Source organism: Sceloporus undulatus, chromosome 4 (genome assembly GCF_019175285.1).
Source record: "Sceloporus undulatus isolate JIND9_A2432 ecotype Alabama chromosome 4, SceUnd_v1.1, whole genome shotgun sequence".
In the NCBI taxonomy this organism is placed as follows: Eukaryota; Metazoa; Chordata; class Lepidosauria; order Squamata; family Phrynosomatidae; genus Sceloporus; species Sceloporus undulatus.
Window position 1 is genome coordinate 25,925,836 of NC_056525.1, and position 22,510 is coordinate 25,948,345.

Here is a 22,510-nt window from a genome sequence, read left to right on the forward strand (position 1 = left end):
GTTAAGGCTGATTATTCACATTATAAAGAGTGCATTTAAAAAAAAAAACACCCACTAAAGAACAATAGTCTACAGTATCTACTACTACATAGTTATCTCAATTTCCTATCACTTCAGTCATTGTGGTTCCATTAATCTGCAAATTGTTGTTTCACATGGTACTATAGACATTAAGGAAGATATGCACTCCCTCTTCTTCTATATGTTTTCTTCTGGCAATGCATGTTGCCCAGAGCTGTGTACCTCTATAATCTTTCTTGCAAATTAAATCTATGTTTATCTTTCAATGACCAATCACTAAACAAAGAATCCTTGCAAGATGAGAGCCCTGTTCAGACATTGCTCACCATACTTTCCCCCCCAACAGGAATCAGGGATCTTGCTCACTGGAGGATCTCCATATAAACAGAAACCTCTGCTCTTCAGAAGCTTCACCTTCTAGATGACAAAAGTGCCCATGGAGGAGATAGGACCAAGTTCTCCCTTGCTCCTGTATTGAAGAAAGTGGGGTGAGTAATTCCTGAACAGGGATAGTGTTGAGGAAAAGTACACACTGGGGCACCCACAGATCCCCCCATAGTTTAAAGAGGCACCACTTCTAAATATTATATTTAAGCCTATTATTATAACCTGACAACAAGCATTTTCTGATAGAGAGCTCTGATCCAGCCCCCTTGCACTACAAAATCCAAGGCACTTGAGTGCCTGTTTACACTGTAGATTTAAATAATCCTCAGGCTTTCTCAAGGTATGTTGAGATCATCCATGAACTACAAATCCTGATTCCTTATAATGGAGCCATAGCAATTAAAGTGGTATGAAGCTAATACAGCTGTGTAGTGCAGATACTATTAGGAATTATTCTATTATAGTTCTATTAGTGCAGATACATATTTTGTATTCTTCTATTACAGTACAAAATGTTTATATAAACTATGACCTGAATTCTATTGGTACTCCTAACTCGAGTAAATTCATTGAATAAATGGAAATTACTTAAGTGTTGACTCACCATTTAACAACAGATTGAGTAGATCTACTCTAGTTGGGACTAACCAACAGGATTGGTTAGTCCCAACTAGAGTAGACCTGCTCAATCCATTGTTAAATGATGAGTCAACACTTAACTTGTGTCTGGATTTCAATATAGGTTTAATAAGCAAATTGAGAAATTCCATCTAGTTTTGGACAAGGAATTCATAAATAGTCTTAACCTGGTAAATATTACAACATTTTAAATTATTTTAAATGGATGCCAAATGGATCACAATTTCCTTTTACCTTTTATGCATGGACTCATGTCAATGAACGTGGTATTATATTGTATCCAATTGTAATTTTTTTTGCGATGGCTTAATAACACCCTCCAACATTTCATAGATGAAAACCAGAACACATATGTCTAAGCAACATCAGTACATATATGTCCAAGTGGTCAAGATGACAAAGGTTATTAATGAGAAAGGGCACACAAGCTAGGATAGGATGCATCAGTTTGCTTTTGCCTGAGTGTAGTGGAAAGGGCAAGATTTTGCCCCCTTGTCTTCTTTCCCCAGTGATGAGTTAATTATGTAGAAACCACTTTTGTACTTTGAACTCAGTTTGCAGCAACTGAAATAGGCTGAGAACCATGGGTAAAGTGAAATGAGAAGCTTGAAACTGAGACATTTTAAAGATAGCGAAAAAGTGGGATGATAGAGGATTAATTGGGACTGTCCCTGACAAATCAGGACACTTTGAGAGTATGTAATAACAATAAATATTTTGGTTTGGTCTGAAGTTCCATTAGACTTAGGGAAACTTACATCTGAATAGACATGTATTGTACTGTTCATTTGTTGTTTAGAACCACACTTCATGTTCCGTTACAAATATTTTTAGGAAAAGAAAACCCTACATTTTGGGGAGGGGGGGTTCAGGCTATGTGGCTGTGTTCTGGAAGAGTTTATTCCTGACATTCGCCAGCTTCTGTGGCTAGCATTACAGCCTGAAAACCCCACAAAAAACCTATGGATTCCGGCTGTGAAAACCTTCAAAACCCCTAAGTATTGAATGAAGACTAACAGCATAGATGATGATATCTTTCTCTGTGTAGCATGAGAACTTTGAAAAGTTATTTTTTTGGACTACAACTCCCATGGCCAGCAGCTATGTTGACTGAGGCATTCTTGGAAAGGTAACATTTCCAAGCTCTGCGAAAAAACAGAGATGCAGAAAAAGGTATTTCATTGTTGTCAAGGAAAGCATATATTTGTGGCCCCATTTCCATAGACATTCCACCACTGGGTGGGTGTCTCACAAGTTTGTGGCAGAAGTTCTTCTTTTGCCACATAATTATAAGGTAGAGGGGGAGAAGCAAAAATTACACAGACCAGTCAGTCTTGAGCTTCAGGTTGAGAAGTAAGACCTGGTTGTCATCTTCTATATGATTTCTTTTCCTTCCCCATGGATCTTTCTTTAAAAGTGCCAAATTGCTGGACTCTCCCATACTTATGCTGGAAGGAAGCAGATGGTATTTTTCACAGTGATCTATTGTAAAAGTAATAGACAAGAACAGGTCAGTAAAGATTTTTTTAAAGAAAAAAGAAACATTGAAAGTAGGAAAATCCGGACATATCTTTCCTATAGAAGGCCATAACTAATGCATTTTTCCATTGCTCATGCCAAATCATGATTACAAATGTCTTGTTCCTCCTTCCCCTCCCTCTGAAACTGTGGCAATATTCCCAGTGCATTTGCTGGAATCAGGATTGGTCCTCCAGAAGCAGAAATGGAGCCATTGCTATCACTATGTCAGCAACAGCAGTTTCTTCTCCATAATGTAGAAAATAGAGCTTGGAAAAGTTACTTTTTTAGACTATAACTTCCAGAACTCCCCAGCCTACATGGCCCATGCTGGCAAGGGGATTCTAAGAGTGGTAGTCCAAAAAGTAACTTTTCCAAGCTCTGTTTGAATTCACAGGTGGCCAAAGCAATGTGTGCCTAAAGTGCATTCACCCAGGCTGCATTCATCCTAGGTGTACATCACTCATGATGCAATAATTCTCTATACTGAGAATATACTTATTGAATGTTAATGCTGTCTGTGTATTGTCAGACTCTACTTTTAATTCAATAGCTGGCACAATTCTTCAGGGCATGGACACAGTTTCCAGTAAGATATGCTACAGGTCCAGGTCATGTTGACACAGGGAGAAAAGCATCCATGTGAAAGCAACCAATCAGATCTTTTTTTCCTGTGAGTCTGATTTTATTTTATTGTGGATGGGAACACTCCGTCCTAGATGAATGCTTATTGGATGCTTAGCCTTGGATGCTCCAATTCTAAACTTGCAAATGTGGACCAGAAGTGACAGTGAATGTAAAAAGAAATATAACATTTAAACAGGGAGTGCTTTGAAAACTCGTTCACCGTATTGAATTCAAACTTCAGTTTATTCCAGTACTGATTGTAGGTCACACTTCTGAAACAACATTGGCTACAGTGCTGTTCCAAGCCCCCCTTTAAAAGTTTGCAGTACTGTATTGCAAATAAACTAGATCTATTCCCAAGATGATTATAAAATCACTTTTAAATGCTGAACTCTGCTCAGATAAGCGCAGTTCATGTTTTCAATGGTCCTTGCTGATGCTGCAGAGGATTGAGACCACCTTGGGCAAAGGTGCTTCATTTCTCAGTGGCAGAATGAGGCACCCCTCCTCTGCTCTGAATACAGGTTGTTAGTAATGGTCTTTTTAATGGTGATACCCAGTCCTGGAATTTCTTCTCTCCCAGGGGCTTATTTTGGCACCTCTGAATTTTCATGGATATACAGGCTTTTTGGTTCTTGCAGGCTTTTCTAGTTGAGTGTCAGCATAGTTTTGACTGCTACTTTATTGCAGACAGAGTTATAATTGATTTGTTTTGCTTACATTAATTTTGTTGCATGGATTTTATTGGCATGTGCATTTTATTGTCAACTGTCTTGACAGCCATTTGGCTGAACAGTGGCACACAATTATAGTAAAACAACAGTGGCACACAATTATAGTAGAACAAGAAGCAAATAAATAAACAAATGCACATCCCCCTTGACAAGGGGATAAATGGAACTGCTCACACGGCCTGCAAGCTAGATGTTACCCAGCCCTTTTCTGTCCAAAGCCTTCCCCTTCCCTCCCTTAATCTTTTCCTGAAATTATGCCCTTGCTTTTTTAAAGGGCTTATTAGAATCAGCCAAGCACAGTCCTGATGCCTGCCAAGACTGAGCAGACTGCATGTCCAGCTAGATCCTGCTGCATTCCAGAATCTGCGATTCAGGCATTTGAATCTGTCATCAGTCTGAAATTGAAACCAGAAGAGGCAACAGTGGACTCTCGGAGCTCATAAATCAGCCTGAAAATTGAGTGACGTGCTCTGGACCTTTTGAATGAGTGGAAAGAAAATTTCCCACAGCAGGGGTCTTTTGGCATGCCCCACAATTGCCTTCTGAGTAGGGACAAGATATAAGGTTGCTGGTGATGGCAGTACCGCCCTAGGAAAATATGAAGCAACCTATGTTTGCAAAAACCCAGTTCTCAGGAGGATCTCACCTTCTTCGCTGAGAAAGTTATTTTTGTTGATCATAGCTCTCACAATCCCCAATCTTGCTAGCTAGGGATTTCTGGGGGTATTGTCCAATAAAGTAAAGTTCTCAAGCTCTGGAGCTGAGGTGCTATGGCTTGTTAACCAGAAGGTTTATGAATTGTCCACTCTGGTTTTGGGTTTTCATTTTCATGTCCTTCAAAGGCTAGGCCACAAATGTCTGGAGATAGCAAGCAGTTTTGTTGTCAAAGCCTACCTCCACTGTAGGCTGGTTCATCATCTGCCATTTCTGTGTGTCTGCTCTGGCTCAGAAACAATATTTCAAATGAACAATATAAAATACATTGTTCGTTGGTGATGCTATTTATATCATAATTTCTGAATGTATTTCTGCACACAGAGACTTTCCAAATTTCCCCTTGTGCACGTATCTACCCACACAGAACTGTTCTTTACACTAGTAATTCTGGGATGCCTATACAAATGACAGCTACATACATACAGCAATGATTCCACACATTTTTGGAGTGGAACCCATATTACAATGTTCAAGCCAAGTATGTGCATGAGGCTGTTGCTAAAGAAATTTTGAATATTAATTTAGCAGTATACATTTCCCTAGAGCCAAGAATGCATACAGTGGGCCCATGGTATCTGCTGAGATTTGGTTCCAGGACCTCAGTGGATACCAAAAACTCATGGATGTTCAAGTCCCATTGTATACAATGGTGTAGTAAAATGGTGTCCTTATGTAAAATGACAAAATCAAGGTTTGCTTTTGGGATTTTAAAAAATATATATTTTCAAGATTTGGTGGTTGAATCCATTGGTACAGAATCTATGGATACAGAAGACTTACCGTATTAAGGAATTTTAAAGGATTTGCATCTAAAAATGTAGAACTGTAGAATGTAGTAATGCATACAGATCTGATTGAATATATTTTTGCAGCCTCATTTGCTGTGTGCTGACTGATGCTATAATTGAATTTTGTGGGTGACACATAGACTTTCAGTCTGGGTTGGGTTTGGTTTTATTCTTTCCTGAGTGTATGCTTTGTTTTGTTAAGCAGTTGTTGATGTTCAATTTCTATTGTTTTCTTTCTTTCTTTCTTTCTTTCTTTCTCTCTGAAGTTGTGGCACCACCCTTCCCAGGCTGAACAGTTGGACAAGTTATCCAACTTGTCCAGTGGGTAGGCTGGCTACTAGCTTCGTGCGAGAGACACTGTCTACTTGGCACGGAAGGATCAGTGCAAGTGACCACCATGGCCAGTACGATTTCTAGGACTTGTAGTTCAAAAAGTAATTTTTCCAAGCTCTGGAGAGTAGAGGAGGCAGGAGGGGGGGGGGGAGAATTAAGCTGAAAACCTGTTGACATAAGCTGGTGAAACCGCTTGTTATGCCAACATTGCATTTTTTTTTATCATTGCAGAAGGAGATATATACTATCTTCTTTGGCAATGGCCACATTGGCTTTCTCTGCATATGGGGTTATTGCACATTAAGTACAGAGGAATGCATATGGCTTGTATGGATTGCCTTTGTGCATTTCACATTGCAGCTGCACAATGGATGTCAGCCATGTTGATTTACCATTGAGCTATACAGGTTACGCAGGTTGAGCAGAAAAGTTAGGGAAAGCGGCAAGTTTCCTTTTGTCTGAGCCTACTGGAAAGGGTGAGATTTTGCTCCCTTCTTTCATCTCCCCCTGCTGAGTGGACGCATGAGTGCTTTGAACTGAGTTTGTTGCAACTAAGTAAGCTGAGGATAAAAGGGGAAAGTGGGAGGAAGAGAGAAAAAACTGGGGCATCTAAAATCATCTGAAAAAAATGGAACAAGAGATAATTAATTGGGACTGTCTCTGCCAAATCAGGACATTTGGAGTGTATAAGACTTTCTGACTGAATACAGCTTGTTCTCCCATCTCCCAAAAAATAACTGAACACATATGTTTTCCAGTCCTATGAAGGGAAACTTGAAACAACATAGGTCCCGTTCACACTATACAATGATATGATGCCACTTTAATTGAAATGGTCATGTCCTATGGAAAACTGAGGTTTATTGTTTAGGGAGAGTTTTTAGAATCTGGCATCAGATCCTATCTGATCTTGGGCTGCTAAGAAGAGTCAGCCCTGGTTAGTACTTAGAAGAGTGCTTAAGGCTGTATTTCCTTTGAAATCCCTCCACAAATAAATCCTCTTTAGGGCTGGCCTAAGGCATTTTATTGCCTGAGGATGAATAGCAAAAGGCACCAGAGCCATCTGATCTTGGAAACTAAACAAGGTCAGCTTTGGTTAGTACTTTATACCCCCATTAAATTCTAGGTGCTGTAGGCTATATTTCAGAGGATGGTAATGGCAAAACCCCCTTTGAGCATTCCTTGCCTAAGAAAACCCTAAGAAATCCATGGGGTCACCATAAGACAGTAAGCAGCATGAAGGCACATACATGCACACAAATCTAGTGCTTCACCAGACTGCAGATTGAGGGATTTCATAGGATACAACCACGTTAATTAATGTGGAATCACAATGCTGTAATTGTGTGGTGTGAAAAGACATTTAGATGAAAAAAATAATCCAAGCCTTAGGACTGAATCTTACCCGTGTGAGGTCTCAATGTAACCCTCTGAGCTTCCCCAGATGGTTATGTGGCCCTTTCTCCATGGTGCCATCAGTTTAGTGGTTTCTCAGCTTCTGTGGATTCCCCTCTCCCTCAATTCTAAAAAACTAAAATGCCTCTTTTAAAATTTTGTTACTGGCAGAAAACGCTTAAACTAAACTATGTTGTTATTTTGGCCACATCTTTTTGCCTTGGGCCCTCCCTACCCATCACTGGGAAGTGGCTCCTGAGAATTCCTCTAAAGTGAATCTGGTCCTCTTCTGGAAGAGGTCCTCTGTCCTTATGCCAGAGCATTGCCGCAGGCAAGTTGTGTCATGTTGCTGATGTTTTCAAAGTTGTTGCTTTCCCCCTTAATTTTGAGAAGGTTACTGCATGGATTCTGTTATGCTCAAACTCAATTGTGTCATTTTTTAATACTCAAGTTTCTAACAAAGTCCCACCCGAATGTTATGAAATAAAACTAGGATGTTTTTAAAACCTTCATTTTGTGCTGTGGTGGGAAGGGAACCAGAGTGGGTCTCTTTGGATCCTTGTGATGTCACAGGTACTAACCAAAATGAAATCACATCCCACAAAGCAGCCCAAATTACAATTAATGTGTTAGTGGAGGTAAAATGAACAGTGTTTCCCCAGTGACTGAACTATGGCCATTTCAGTGGTGGGAAATGTATGATTTCTAAACATCACAACTGAAGCAATCTGGGAGAAAACATCCAGATGTCATACAACCAATGAGAAACAGCTGAACATTTTCTTATACAATACTATTACTCTCTAGTTAACATATGGTCAAGGATGAGTTGATTCTGTCCTTTCATACTGGTGAACAATGGGAGTCTACTTGCCAACATAGCAATGTGGATTTCTTGCAATCGTATATTTATTTTCTTAAACTATAGGTCTCTAACCTTAAACTTTAAGAATGGGTAAGAATCTAGCTATTTCAGACCCATGGCAGAAGCATGGGAACACTGTGGCTATGTCCTCTTCATTCTTTGGTTGAGAGGGAATGGTCACTGCCTCCATTTTTTGAGGCCTTAAAGGCATCTAACGGCAGAGGAAGGAGAGAAACATGGGGCTCAGAAGAATGAGGGTGCACTAAAACTGCTACCCTTGGCTCCCAACCACCTGAGGAAATTGCCACATGGAGCCAAATGTATACCCTCCAGCTTTACACAGATGAAATCCAAGGCACATGTGGCCAAAAAGCATATAAGAATATGGTCAAGATAGCAAAGGTTATTAATGAGAAAAAAGACTTCAGCTAGGAGAGGCTGCAGCAGTATGCTTCTGTTGGAGTCTTCTGGGAAGGACAAGAGACCACACTTCCCTCCTGTTCTGCTGCTTAATCAATTGAATGGAAATTACTTTTGCAGTTTGAACTTAGTTTTCAGAAACTGAAATCAGCTGAAGACAGAGGAAGAATGTGGAGGAAGGAGGAAGAAACTGGGATATTTTAAAATTATCTGAAAAACTGGCATGGTGAAGAATTGACCAGAACCACCCCTACCAAATGGAGATGGTTGGAGTTTCATGGCAATGGTGGGCCCTAGTATGGGTGAATCTGGATTGGAGAGCCCAAAGTGGAGTAAATGCTGCCTATAATTGTCAGTCTCTCGGCTGGCCCTATTGTTAGGTACAGCACAATGACTGCTTTGTGCACAGCAGTTGTAGCAGACCCTATTCCCACTATTTCTCTTGAATACCTCTCTTTATAGAACAGACGTCTGTGTGACATGTAGCCTGCCTTCAGCTAGACTACTGCCCTTGGATGTATTGGAGGATATCTGCCAGTTTGGCTGACTTCTGTACATATAGTGGCCATCTTGTTCTTTGTCTTCGCATAAGCATGACAGCAGCAAAATGCTTTCAGTTGGCTCTGTTCAAAGTAGCTTAAGTGATGTGAGCAGGCACTCAAGTTTTCAGTGCTTGGCAAGTAAGTAGTGCCGCAGTCCATCCTCAGCCAACTATTACACTCAATACCAAGAACTGACCATTGCTGCTCAATTGGCTGTTTCATTCTCCAGTGTTGTGCAACTGTGCTGTTAGCTTATTGTAGCAGAAGGCAAGAAACAGACTTGCATAATGAAAAAGTGGTGGTTTCCAAGCTGTTTAGACTGTGTGTACCCCCCTCCTTCCCCTTTAGTAATCCTGGATTCTATTTGGCCTCAAGGCCAAGCCACATATTGCATGCAAATGTGTAAGTCACCCCAGATGGCCCTTTACCCACCAGGGAAAGCAGATTGAAGATGGAGACAATCAAAAGCGGAGACATGGGGGTGGGGAGAGAGATGCTTTAAGCCCCCTCCTGCTACTTCACTGCTCCAGACACCCCTCCTCCATAAAGTCAATTACCCATCATGTTTGGGATTCCAAATATGGGATCCACAGCTCCCTTCTTTCTTCCTTCACTATTGTTTTAATTATAAAACCAGAGGGCCTTTCACATTACACTCTGAGCATTTGGCTTCTACTTTAACTTGCATGTCAGCATCCTATGAAGTCCTGGGCTTTGTTGCTTAGTGGTGAACTAGAAGAGAGCCAGGGTGGTATAGTGGTTTCAACATTGGACTACAACTCTGGAGACCAGGGTTTGAATTGCTGCTTGACCATGGAAACCCACTGGGTGACCTTATGCACATCATACTCTCTCAGCCTCAGCAGAAGGCAAACGTAAAACCCCTTAGAACAGGTTCTGCCTGTGATCAGTTTGCCTTAAGGCCACCATAAGTTATAAAGGCTAGAGTTTTCTTCATGAATATTCTATACCCTCCACTTTTTCACAGATAAAAAGCTGGGACACATGTGGCCAAGCAACATTAGCATGTGATTAAGTTAATAATGGGGAAGAACACATAAGCTAGGAAATGTTGCAACGGTTGGCTTTTGCTTGAGCTTGCTGGAAAGGGCAAGCTTCTGCCTCTTCCTCTCCCTTCTCAGTTAACTAAATGCAAGCTGATTATACACTTTGAATTCAGTTTGTAGCAAGTGAAATAAGTTGACAAAGGGGGAAAGAGGGAGAAGGAGAAACTGGGACATTTTAAAAATAGCTGGAAAAGTGGGATGACAAGATGATTAATTGGGACTGTTGCTGCCAGAATGAGACAGTTGGAGGTTATAGTATTCTAAATACCTTGGCAAACCTCCTTTAAGTACTGTATTTCCTACTGAAGAAAATCCTGTGAAATCATGGGACCACCGTAAGTCAACGGATTCCAACCTTTATGACACACGGAGCCCTTTTTTCTTTCACGGAGCTCCTAAGAAGCTTATCTCATGTTTTACAAGTTAATGCCATTTAGGACTATATATAATATATTCTTATTCTTTAATTTTATTCCATTTTTATTTCTTTAATTTTCCCGGAGCAGCTGTGGCGCACCTGACAAGTGCATGCTGAGTCCTAAGGGCTTCTTGGAGCACAGGTTGGGAACCCTTGCCATAAGTCACAAACACAAACTACAAATCTCAAATTTCCATAGAATGGAATCATGGCAATGTAGCGTAATGTAATACTGTAATGTAATATAGTTATTACTTCCCTGCTCCAGGGAAGGTATAAGCAGCCTGCCTCTTTTCCCCCTTGGTTGGACTGAGCTGCTTGAGGACTGTGGAATCATGGCAATTAAAGCGGAATCACTGTCTTGTAATTGTTCAGCACAGTGCTTCTTAAACTGTCTGTTGTGGGGGATGGGAAACACTGGCATGTTGTGCCCACGTACTATAATTCTTTCGTTCTGTCCTGTAAACTCATCGGGGACCAAGCAGCTGACAGTCCAGGAACCAGCATCAGTCTATGGACTACCACTGAGTAGCAGTGGCATGGGCCCTTTCCAGAAGGGCCTTTTAGTACGTACTGTGTACATACTAGGGTTGCCCGGGGGCGTCTCTTTCAGACGCCCCCAACCCTAGTATGTACACAGTACGTACAAAATGGTGGCGCCCATTCTATATGGGCGCCACCATTAGGATGTCACGACCGCACCACCTCCAAATGGGTCAGCGCAGATGTGACGTCCTGGTGCTGCAGAACGGCCCTTTCCGCAGCGCAGGAAGGAGCTCCAAAATGGATCTCCTTCCTGGGTTTGTGATGCTGGCGCAGCCTTTACACAGCTGTGCCAGCATAATAAAAGACAAAGGGGGCCCCTTTTTCCTTTCCCCGCTGCTGTTGGGGTATCCTTGGGGCTTGAAGCCCCAAGGACACCCGTTTCCAGGCCACGGGAAGCGGCCTTTTGCCGCTTCCCACAGCCTGGAAAAGCGGCAGATCGGGGCCTCAGGGCTGCCGCTGTGGCAGCTGAGGCCCTGATCCGTCGGGGAAAGGGGCAGGTACAGGCCGCCCCAAAGGGGCGGTCTCTAACGCGCCATAGCGTGAAAGAGCCCCATGTGTATTTCTCCTCTAAGCTCCTCAAATCAGACCCCTCCCTCCCTCCCTCCCTCCCGATGGCTAATGAAATTTCCTTAATGTTACCTAGTCCTGATTCTGGTCTTTCCCTATTGCTGCTTGCTATTTTCTTGCACCAGGTTCTCTAAGTCCCTCTAAAGTGTGTTTTTGTGGACAATTCATACAACCTGGATGTACCTGTTTTAGATCTGACTTCCAAAATATCTTGAGGGTAAGGCTATATTTCAGAGGAAGGAACTGGCAAAATATCTTCAAGCTGTGGATGGTTGAATCCATGGAGGCAGAATCTGTGGATACAGAGTGCTGACTGTAGTTTAATAGATTACTAGAAAGGAAAGTTTCTGTCTCCTGGCTACTTTGTTTCTTGCATGCACTGACAAACCCACAGCTGTTCACAATTTTCAAGGCCGAGGCTTTAAAGCAAAAAGTCCACTAGTGTTGGCAGCTTTTAATATTTAAGAAAAGGATTATGGTTTTGATTTTCCAGAGTTCTCCTCAGCACTGACCTTGGCATGTAGCACTTTGGAAAAATCTTATGGCACCATATATTAACCTTTGACTTCAGCAAAAAAAAAAAAAATTTTTTTAAATCTCAATATAGCAAATCAAAACCATTAAAATATTTGTGTTGAAACTTTTGAGCAGTTGTTCTTCACTTTTTGCAAAGGGTATAATAGTTAAACTGCAGCTCAATTCTAGAGATTGTGAGACTGTCCAAGGGCACAATGCTTCCTCAGTGTTTCCTTCCTCTGGTGGATTAGTGGCTGGGAAGGGGAAATTGGGGGACCACCAGACATAAGTGAGCCAAGGGTGTTGCAGAAGTATGGTAGCAAATACATCCTGCGACACTCCAGATGTATGTCTGCTGGCATAATGGGTGAGTGGGGGGTCACCAACAGGGATATAGGTGATATGTCCTCATCTCCATTACTTTGATTGCCTGAATAAGGGTATTATGTTTATATACCCCAGGAAATCATCTGGAAATCTATGCTTCAATATATCCCAAGCTACCAACATTCTGCTGTGCTGGTCTATGTCAGAGGTACAATATGTAAATGTCTGAGAACTTGGAGATTCAGTAGTGAATAACAGCAGACCCTTGTGATCTCTATGAAGCTTATTGCACAGGCCCTGGGGAACGGTGTTTAACGGAAGGGGCCGGGAGGGGAACAGAATGGGGATATCACTCATTTGACTGCATGGGAGAATACTGCAGATGCTGCTGGAAGTCCCCAATCTGTCCCACAGGACAGCTGAAACAGTTCTTGAAAATATCTCCTATGGGATGGTTGGGGAACGGATTGGTGACTTCCGGCGGCATTGGCGGCATTCTCGCGGTGTTCCTCGTGTGGTAAAATGGGTGATACTCCCGTTCCGATCCCTTCCCGCCCTCTTCCATTCTGCACCGGGCTCGTTCCCCAGGGCCTGTGCAATAAGCTCCTATGATTCTAACCTAAGTCTTAGTGCTATCATTCACTTGTGTATGTCCGCAAAGTTATATCTACATATTTCTTTTTAAAATACTTGAAAGGCCACTAACATCAAGGCTGACCACCCAGGGTGAGAAAGCAGCAACAAAATTACTGCAATTCATAATCAATACATTTTTCAGGGAGGAGAAATTTCCATCAAAACTAAATCAGGCAGTGGTTAAACCACTTTTTAAGAAACCCTCCCTGGACTCCCTGGTGAGAAATAATTATAGACTGGTCTCCCTTTTATCATTCTTGGGCAAAGTGATCGAGTGGGCAGTTGCCTTCCAGCTCCAGGTAGTTTTGGATGAAGCCGATTATCTGGACCCATTTCAAACTAGCTTCAGGGTGTGATACGGAGTTGAGACTGCCTTGGTCGCCTTAGTCAATGATCTCCATCTGGGCATTGACAGAGGAACTGTGACCCTGCTGGTGCTCTTGGACATCTCAGTGGCCTTTGATACCATTGACCATGGTGTCTTTCTGGAACGCCTGAGGGAGTTGGGAATTGGAGGTGCTGCTTTGCAATGGTTCCGTTCTTACCTCCTGGGTAGATTCCAGATGGTGATGCTGGGGGACAGCTGCACTTCTAAAAGAGAGCTGACATCTGGCATCCCTCAGGGCGCCATTCTGTCCCCCGTGCTGTTTAACATTTACATGAAGCCGCTGGGTGAGATCATCCGGGGACATGGAGCGTGGTGTTATCAGTACGCTACAGTGACTAAGGATGGCATCTCCCCTTTGGATGCTTGCCTTGGATCAGTAATGGACTGGATGAAGGAACACAAACTCAAGTTGAATCCAGAGAAAATGGAGGTAGTTGCAATAGGTACTCCAAGATGGATCTCTTCTGGTGAGCATACCCACCTGATCATATATAAGAGTTGAAATGCCCCACCTTTGACTATCACGGTATGACTATTGGATGATTAGATGATGACTTGTTATTTTATTGAACTAATAGTAATTTTAGTATTTTATTGATTGTATCTATGTACTGTAGTGTATTTTTATTGATGTAATCCTGCCTCAATCCGGAGGGAGAGACGGGAAATATAAATATAAATAAACTATTTATTATTATTATTATTATTATTATTATTATTATTTATTAACAGCAATGTTTTCATATATTTTAAATACACACACAATTTAAAAGCAGACAGCTTCTGACAACCTTGATTTGAATCCCAGAAGGATACAGCTAACTCAGTTCAGCAGCAAGGAGTGGAATTTTGTTTCTCCCTGTGGACTCAGACAAAAGCAGACTGCTGCAGCCCTTCCTAGCTTATATGTTCTTCTTCATTAATAACATTTATCATCTTGATCACACTCTGATGTTGCTTAGCCGTATGTGTCCTAGTTTTCATTTGTGAAATGTTGGATCATATAGTATAATGGTTGCTCACGTGGAATTTTTAAAAACCAATGCATACCACCAATCAAGAAAACCCCAAATGACTTTTGGGAGCTAGGATTTACTGTTGTTTTTTAAACGGGCACCTCAGCTTCTGAAAAATTGTCAGATGAATGCAACTTAATTTGTGCACCACTAGTACAGTGAAAGTGCCACCGAATGGGTGATCTTATACTGGAAGGATGCTGCTTATGAATATCATAGTTCTGGAATGTTTTTGTAGTGAACTATCTTGTTAGGGTGACATTGCTATTAAGGTCAATGGTCTTTCAAAAGAATGCCTATGAGCAGAGGTTAAATACAGAGTTTATTTTCCCACTAGATTTAACACTGCAGTGAAGGTTAAGAATGGAAACTTAATTAGTCTTGGTATTAAGTACTTTGACAGTAACAGCAACTCAATTCTGAAAAGTTTTTTTTTTTGTGCAACAGCAATGTGCTTGTCATTTTCATACCATTTTACAAGTTTAACTCTTATTACATTGCTGGGAAATGGTGAGTGGAAAAATCTGGCATTATGCTTTGTGTAAAGATGCATTAAAATGAACAGGAACTTATGGATGTATAAAATATTTAATAAGGTATGACTTGCACCCATACCTACATTGTGCATGTGCCTTCAATTCGCCTGTTGACTTATGGCAATTCCATGAATTTCATAGGATTTCCTTAGGCAAGGAATACTCATTACTCTTTTCAACATTTCAGAGATGAAATTCAGGACATATTGTGGCCATACAACACGAGAGTGTACTCAAAGGAGAAAATGTTATTAGTAAGGGGAAAAATCAAGCTAGGATAGGCGCTGCATCAATTAGCTTTTGCCTGAGTCTACAGGGAAGGTCAAAGGAAGAAAGTGGTAGGAGGAGAGAAAAACTAGAACATTTTAAAAGCAGCTGAATAAGTGGGATGACAGAGGATTAATTGGGACTGTCCCTGTTCAGTTGGGACAGTTGCAGGGTATGATATGTGAGAACATAAGAAAGATAATGGAAGGCTTTTTGCTTCACTTATGGCAGTTAGATTTGGACCTGCTGGCATATTTGGAGCTGACCACCAGGGATTTCTTTATTATTATTATTATTATTATTATTATTATTTTAAGTTTTTTTATTTAATTTCATATTTTAAACATATACAATCCATAACATTTTCCTTATAGATATATAGATACTGTATATATTCTTACATTCCAATACATTATATCACCAGGGATAGCGACAACAAAATGACTCTCCTCACACCCTGCTGAGATAAAGAAAGCTTTGGAATAACCAAGACACACACACTCTCTCTCTCTCTCTCTCTCTCTCTCTCTCTCTCTCTCTCTCGTGGCTTGTGCAAAAGGGCTGTGAGCTCTGTTCACTTTTACAGTTGGCTTTCCATTTTCATAGGCAATCTGTTCCAGACCCCTCACGCAAATGGAGGTTTGCGTGCCCATGCGCACGTGCCATTGGAAACAGTGTAGGTCACCCCTCCGTGGGTAATCGAGGGTGCGGATCCGAGATCCACGAGTTAGGAAGGGTGACTGTAATCCAAATAATTTTCCTGAACTCAAAAGTTCTTTAATGTGAAGTGTTATTTCGTTTGCACCAGATTTTCCTTAGTGGCTCCTGAGATGCTCTAGCAAAACTAACAAACAAGCAAAAACATTTAAATTCTGTAAGTCTGAAATTTGCCTTCCTAGAGCCTAGCCATTGTTGACTGCTGGTGGTGGTCTCAGTTCAGTGATGAGTTACAAACATTAATAACCTAATGACTTCAGTCAATGTGAGTATGTATCCATGTGAACTGGTTTCCTGGCTCCAGCCGACAGCATGAAGGCTGTCTTCTGCTCTGGACAAAGCAGTTCCTGTTCTGCGCAGGTCAGTCCTGGACATCTGGCAATCCCTCCTTGCACCACTGGGGAATGTGTTAATATTATTGCTGCACAGAGGTAGTTTACTGAACTTAAGTAAATATTATCTGAGGCCATAACCAGAAGGGGGAGAAATCACCTAAAACATTTTCTTGGGGTGGAAAAAAGGCAAACATGTCATCTTTTCCTCATAAAACTTTTGAACTGACTGAGCCCAGAAACAACTAATTATAGAACTTGCGCTGGGTGAAAAGTAAGCATAAACATGAATAGCTATTTGATGGGAAGTTATATGTTCCTGCTCTGGGATTCTGTTTGCTTGTTGTCAACTTCATCATTACCAACACTGATGTACATGGGCTTTACAAAGTCCATTAGGACAGATCATCAGCTTGGAAAAATAATTTTTTGGACCATACTCCCCCAGTTGGAGATTCTGTAGTTATAATTTTTTCCAAGGACCTTGTCTTCAGAAGTCACATAAAATTTAACACCTGACCTCTCTAATGTGTGTTAGATATAATACACACACACACACACACGTTGTGCACTTTCAAGTCATATTGGACTTATGGCAACCCTAAGGTGAAGCTATTACAGGGTTTTCTTTGCATGTTTCTTCAGAGGGGGTTTGCCTTTGCCATCCTCTGAGGCTGAGAAAGTGTGACTTGCCCATGGTCATCCAGTGGGTTTCCATGGCCAAACCAGGATTCAAACACTGGTCTCCAGAGCCATAGTCCAATACTGAAATCATTACACCAACTTGGCTCATATATGTGTATGTACATACAATAACAATAGATTTTTTTAAAAATATGTACTCATGTAATTCCCTGCCAGATTTCATACATTTAAGGGGATGAACACAAAAATACTCTTCATTTCACAGATGAAACTGGGACAAATGTGGCCAAGCAACATTAGAGTGTGGTCAAGATGTCAAAAGTTAAAAATGGGGAAGGACATACAAACTAGGAGAAGCTCACAGTTTGCATTTGCTGAACCTTCTGGGAAGGGCAAGCATCTGCCCCCTCCTCTCCTATCTTCCCTCAGGGGTTAATTGAATTGAAACTACATTTGCAATTTGAACTCAGTTTGCCCCAAGTGGGAGGCAAGGAGAGAGAAATCCACATTTTAAAAGCAGCTGATAAGGTGGGATGGCAAGAAGATTCATTGGGATGGGCACTACCAAATCAGGACAGTTGGAGTCTATGAACACACAGGCTGCTTCATTTACCTTAGAAGTTTATCCAACGGGAGGAATTTCTCTTAAATTTGAATGAAAAGAAAGTGGGGCCAAAACGCATTCACTTAAAGTCGCTAGTTTAGCACAATTACGTGAATGCACATTGCATTCGAATTGACTTCCCATTGCCCGAATTTGCTTGTAGTGGGTTATCACACAATAATGTTAAACCCCATGATTGTGTTCAGATTGCCATCAGATTATACTTCCAATTCCCCTTGTCTGATAAACTCCTTAGAGAACTGGGAAATAGTGGCATGTGTTACTTTGAGCAGGGGAAGGATGTGTAGTATTTTGGGCCATTGAAAAGCAGCAGAAATGCCATCAGATAGTTAGATAGCTGTGAGGAGGTTGCTCAGGTAATGATTACAAAGACGCACATATTGAGTATGCAAAAATTCTGCACTAAAGTAAATTTTATGAGAAAGCATACAGTAGAAGAATATGCAGCAAGAATTCAGGCTTCCTTTATAACAGCATCTCTATTTAAAGTCGCCAAGACTCAGGCCTAGAGTCATAGAATCATAAAGTTGGAAGAGACCACAAGGCCCATAAGGTCCAGCCCCCTACCATGCAGGAATACACAATCAAAGTACCCCTGACAGATGACCATCCAGCCTTTCTTTAAAAACCTCCAAACAAGGAGACTTCACCATACTCCAAGGGAGTGTATTGCACTGTCCAACAGCTCTTATTGGCCTGTTACAGACTGCCAAAATAAAGCTGCTTCGGGTCTTTTTGGGGGTATGCTATTTAAATGATGCATGGGTCCTAAGAGTCTGGAGGTTGCGCCAAAGCCACACTCCATTCCTAAGCACTGGAGTGCAGCTTTGGCGCAGCTTCCGGATTCTTAGGATGCATGCATCATTTAAATAGCATACCTCCAAAGAGACCCAAAGCAGCTTTATTTTGGCAGTCTGTAACAGGCCATTGTCAGGAAATTTTTTTCTAATGTTGAGGGGGAATTTATTTTCTTGTAGTTTGCATCCATTGCTTTGTGTCCTGGTTTCTGGAGCAGCAGAAAGCAAGCATGCTTCATCTTGAATATGACATCCCTTCAAATATGTGAATAGGGCTATCATATTGCCTCTTAACTTTCCCTTTTCCAGGCTAAACATACCCAGCTCCCTAGTTGCTCCTTATAGGGCATGGTTTCCATAGGCGCTTTACACATGGGCCTTTGGCCCGCCTCCAGTACATACTAGGGGTTGGCCAAGGACGCAGTGTCCAATCAGGCCTCACTCCTAGTATGTACTGGGTACGTCAAAATGGCGGCGCCCAGTACACATGGGTGCCGCCATTTTGATGTGGCGGACGCTTAGCATCCACACATTGCGGCACAGCTATGATGCTGCAAGTGCGCCATTGGCGCCTTGTGGTGTCATAACCACGCTGCAAAAAGAACCCGCTTTTTGTGGGCTCTTTTTGCTGCACGATGGAGCCGCGCGGTTTGTCTGCTGCGGCTCCCTTGCGCAGCAAACACGGGCAGTGGGAGACTGCCCTTTTTGGGCGGCCTGTAACCCATAGTTTCCATAGTTATTTCCCCAGCACTTCTAGAGATGTGCAAGATCCTCCCACTCAGTTTACTTCTCTATCCTTTTGAAAAACAACTTTTTTTTCTTAGTTCTTCCTATGAAAACTGTTGAGAGCTATGATCATGTTGTGATGTTATTGTCAAGTTGTGTTTTTTCTCCTTTTAACATATTTTCTTAACCATTATAGTTATGTTGCATCCTTTTATGCTGAATTGCATTTCTGGTGGTTCATGCATTGTTTATTCACAATGCCTTGGCTATTGCATTGCTCTGGGACATTGTGGGTGGAAAACAGTGGCCAGGAGTGTAGCTACAGGTGTGACAAAATGAGGACAATGACCACCTTAATACATGAATTCTGCCCCCCCCCCATTGAATTTTTTCTTCAGTCCCCAAATTTCTAGCATTTCAGAGAGTGAGACTTTGAAAATAATTTGCACCTATAACTTACATGTGCAGTATTTGCACTCCCTTAGTAAAGTTGCCAGCCCATTTCCTTTGGATGCCTAAACTGTATTTCTGAAGGCTGAACTAAGTGTTTGTTATGACAAAGGGATACAGTGGTACCTCGGGATACGAAATGCGCGGGTTACGAAATTTCCGGGATACGAAAAAAATCCATTAAAAAAAACTGTTCCGGGTTACGAAGGTTATTTCGGGTTACGAAAAAATTTTTGGTGCTTTTCGGCGCTTTTTCGCACGAAATCGCGGCTTTTCCCCATTAGCGCCTATGGCATTTCGGCTTGCGAATGCTTTTCGGGTTACGAAAGCGGCGGCGGAACGAATTAATTTCGTAACCCGAGGGAGCACTGTACTAGAAGTTTGGAGAATGAAGGAAAATAACATGGAGGAGGGACAGAATTCTTATTTGGAGGCCAGTATCATCATTTAGCTTCCTGTGAGATGGATAGTTGTAGGGTTGTAATTTGTTTGACACTTTCCCACCACAGTGCCCTTGAAGGATGTAATATTGAGTGTACTGCAGATAAAATATCATGTTGACTGCCAGGAACAACTGTCAAAAACAGCACTGCTGCAACTGTTGGAGAGAGATAAGGCCAGGCTACACCACTAAATGAGTAATGGGAAGCTCCTTTTATACCTATTTGCTCCCCTACATGTTCATTCTGAAGTGAATGAAAACTGAATGGGGTAACACCCACTCAGTTCTGTCCTTCCTTTATTCTGAAATGACTGCACATCCCAGCAGATGGACCTGCGCAATTAACCAGGTGAAAACTGCACATGGATTTCAGCAATACATCATTGTTGGAGGTCTTCTTCTGGACTCCTCTCTGGAAGGGAGGAATGCATCTGAATGTAAGCCAGATTTTTGTTTAATTAGGAGCAGTTGTAATATGTTTCTGTACCTTTTTTTTTAAAGAAGAAGAGCAGTCTGATCCCCATGTGGCTTAAAGTAAAGCATTATGGTAATGTTGTCACATCTTAAAACTACACACACTCACACACAACATGCTAAAAGTAGCCCCTGTCTGAGATCTTTAGAGCTGTCTAGGTGAAGCTTGAACTCTCTATTCTAGCAAAAATTTTCTGTGCTAGCACTGGGAGCTAAGGAACCAGGGTAAAGGAAGGAGTGGTAGAGAAACGGACAATGTGTGGGGTCTTTTTATTTTGTTTTGTTAAAAAGGTCTTGGAGCTCATGCTGGAGGAGCCAAAACTGATTACTTTCATGGATGGGAGTGTATATTATTTTGCCATCCTCTTCTAATAGCTTGTGTTAACCTTCAGCATAAAAGAATGGCTGGATAAGTGAGTGAATGAATAAATAAATAAATAAATAAATAAATAAAACAATACAATACAGTGCAGGGGTTGAACGTTTGGAAGGCCGCTTGTTGCCTGCTCCTGATTTAATGTACGGTCCCTTTGCCATCTATATTCAGTCTACATGCCATCTCTGCCATCTACATTCAGTGGCGCCACTAGGGTTGGTGGCACCCCGTGTGGTAACTCAGAGTCAATGCTCACCCATTGAGCCCCTCCTATATCACACCATACAAAATCCTTAGGAATGTTTGTTTCTATTAATGTAGAGAGATCTTGTAGCACCTTTGAGATTAACTGAAAGAAAGAAATTGGCAGCATGAGCTTTCATAGACTTCAGTCCGTTTCCTACTAATGTCGCTCATAAATCGTAATTCCCATATATCACTGAATGTAATGGTAATAGTTGTGACATAAACAACTAGCACAATTAAAATTATACTTTTAAATTACAATATCATGCCCACAGCCTGAATGTATTTACATACACAGAGTTTCATGTGCTTAGAGCGAACATTTAGTAAGATGTGATGTTTTAAAAGTATTTTTTTTAAAATTTGAAAAATTTAACTTTTTTTTTAAAAAAACAACCCTGGGGTCTCTATTTTCTATTCCCACTGAGCTTCACTGCACTCACACCATCTCTTCAGCCTTTTAATGGGACGCAGGTGAATGCCACAGCTCATTCCTGCCAAAAGGCAGATATTTGAGGAGCAGTGTTGTCATGCTGCCTTAGGGTGTCACCTGATGTGGTCTGCATCCTTTGCACCTCATAGTGATGCCACTATAGACATTCTCTATGGAACATTAGCATGTCCTCCAACAATACTGATTTCGCAAGGACATTCCCACTTTTTCAAGGAGTTGCAAAATGTCCCAGTTTTATTCTCCTCCTCCCACTTTCCCCTTTTATCTTTGACTTGCTCCAAACTGAATTCAAAAGGCAAAAGTAGTTTCCAGTCAGTTAATTCACAGCAGGGAGAGAATAGGTGGAGGCATAATTTTATAGTAATAACAATAGCAATAGCAAGTACATTTCTATACCGCTTATCAGTGAACAGACACTCCCTTAATGGTTTACAATGTGTAAGCTGATTGCTGGGTACTTATTTTACTAACCTACAAAAGGATAGAAGGTTGAGTGGACCTTGGAGCCCTGCCTGGGATTGAATTCTTGTGGCTGCAGTACTGGCATTTAACCATTGTACCATTATGGCTCCTTCCCAATAGGTCCCAGAAAAAGCAAACCGCTGCAGCCTCTCTGACCTGTCCTTCCTCGTTAATATTTTTTTGCCATCTTCCCCACACTCCAGTATTGCTTGGTTCTATGAGTCCCTTTTTTGTCTGTGAAATGTTGGAGGGTAGGCAATAGTGTTAGGATACTGAGGTTAACCAGCCTAGAGTACAGAGCTGACTGTACTCTACACACATTTTTCAAGAACTTCAAAAATAGTCTGAGAGAGACATCTCCAAGAAGTGCACCCACTCATTTTGTTCAGGGGATTCTATGATCTATAGTCCAAAAATTCACCTTTTCTAATCTCAATAAAACACGCGCACGCACACACACACACACACACACACACACACACTCTTTCCAGATT

The 22,510-nt window shown here is 41.5% G+C and overlaps 1 protein-coding gene across 5 annotated transcripts in view; it reads left to right on the forward strand.

Moving 5' to 3' along the window:
• The window catches only part of RIPOR3 (RIPOR family member 3), a 152,824-nt gene that overhangs the window by 48,299 nt on the left and 82,015 nt on the right, over positions 1 to 22,510 (forward strand). For 3 of the 5 annotated variants that reach the window (XR_006103421.1, XM_042462173.1, XM_042462172.1), the window contains exon 2: positions 368 to 509. The exons of 1 other annotated variant lie outside the window; for it this stretch is intronic. The gene's annotated coding sequence lies outside the window, so the exon portion shown is untranslated. Of the gene's footprint in view, positions 1 to 367; positions 510 to 20,230; positions 20,442 to 22,510 lie in introns of those variants that run through there. One more of the 5 variants, XM_042462174.1, reaches the window with a different exon arrangement.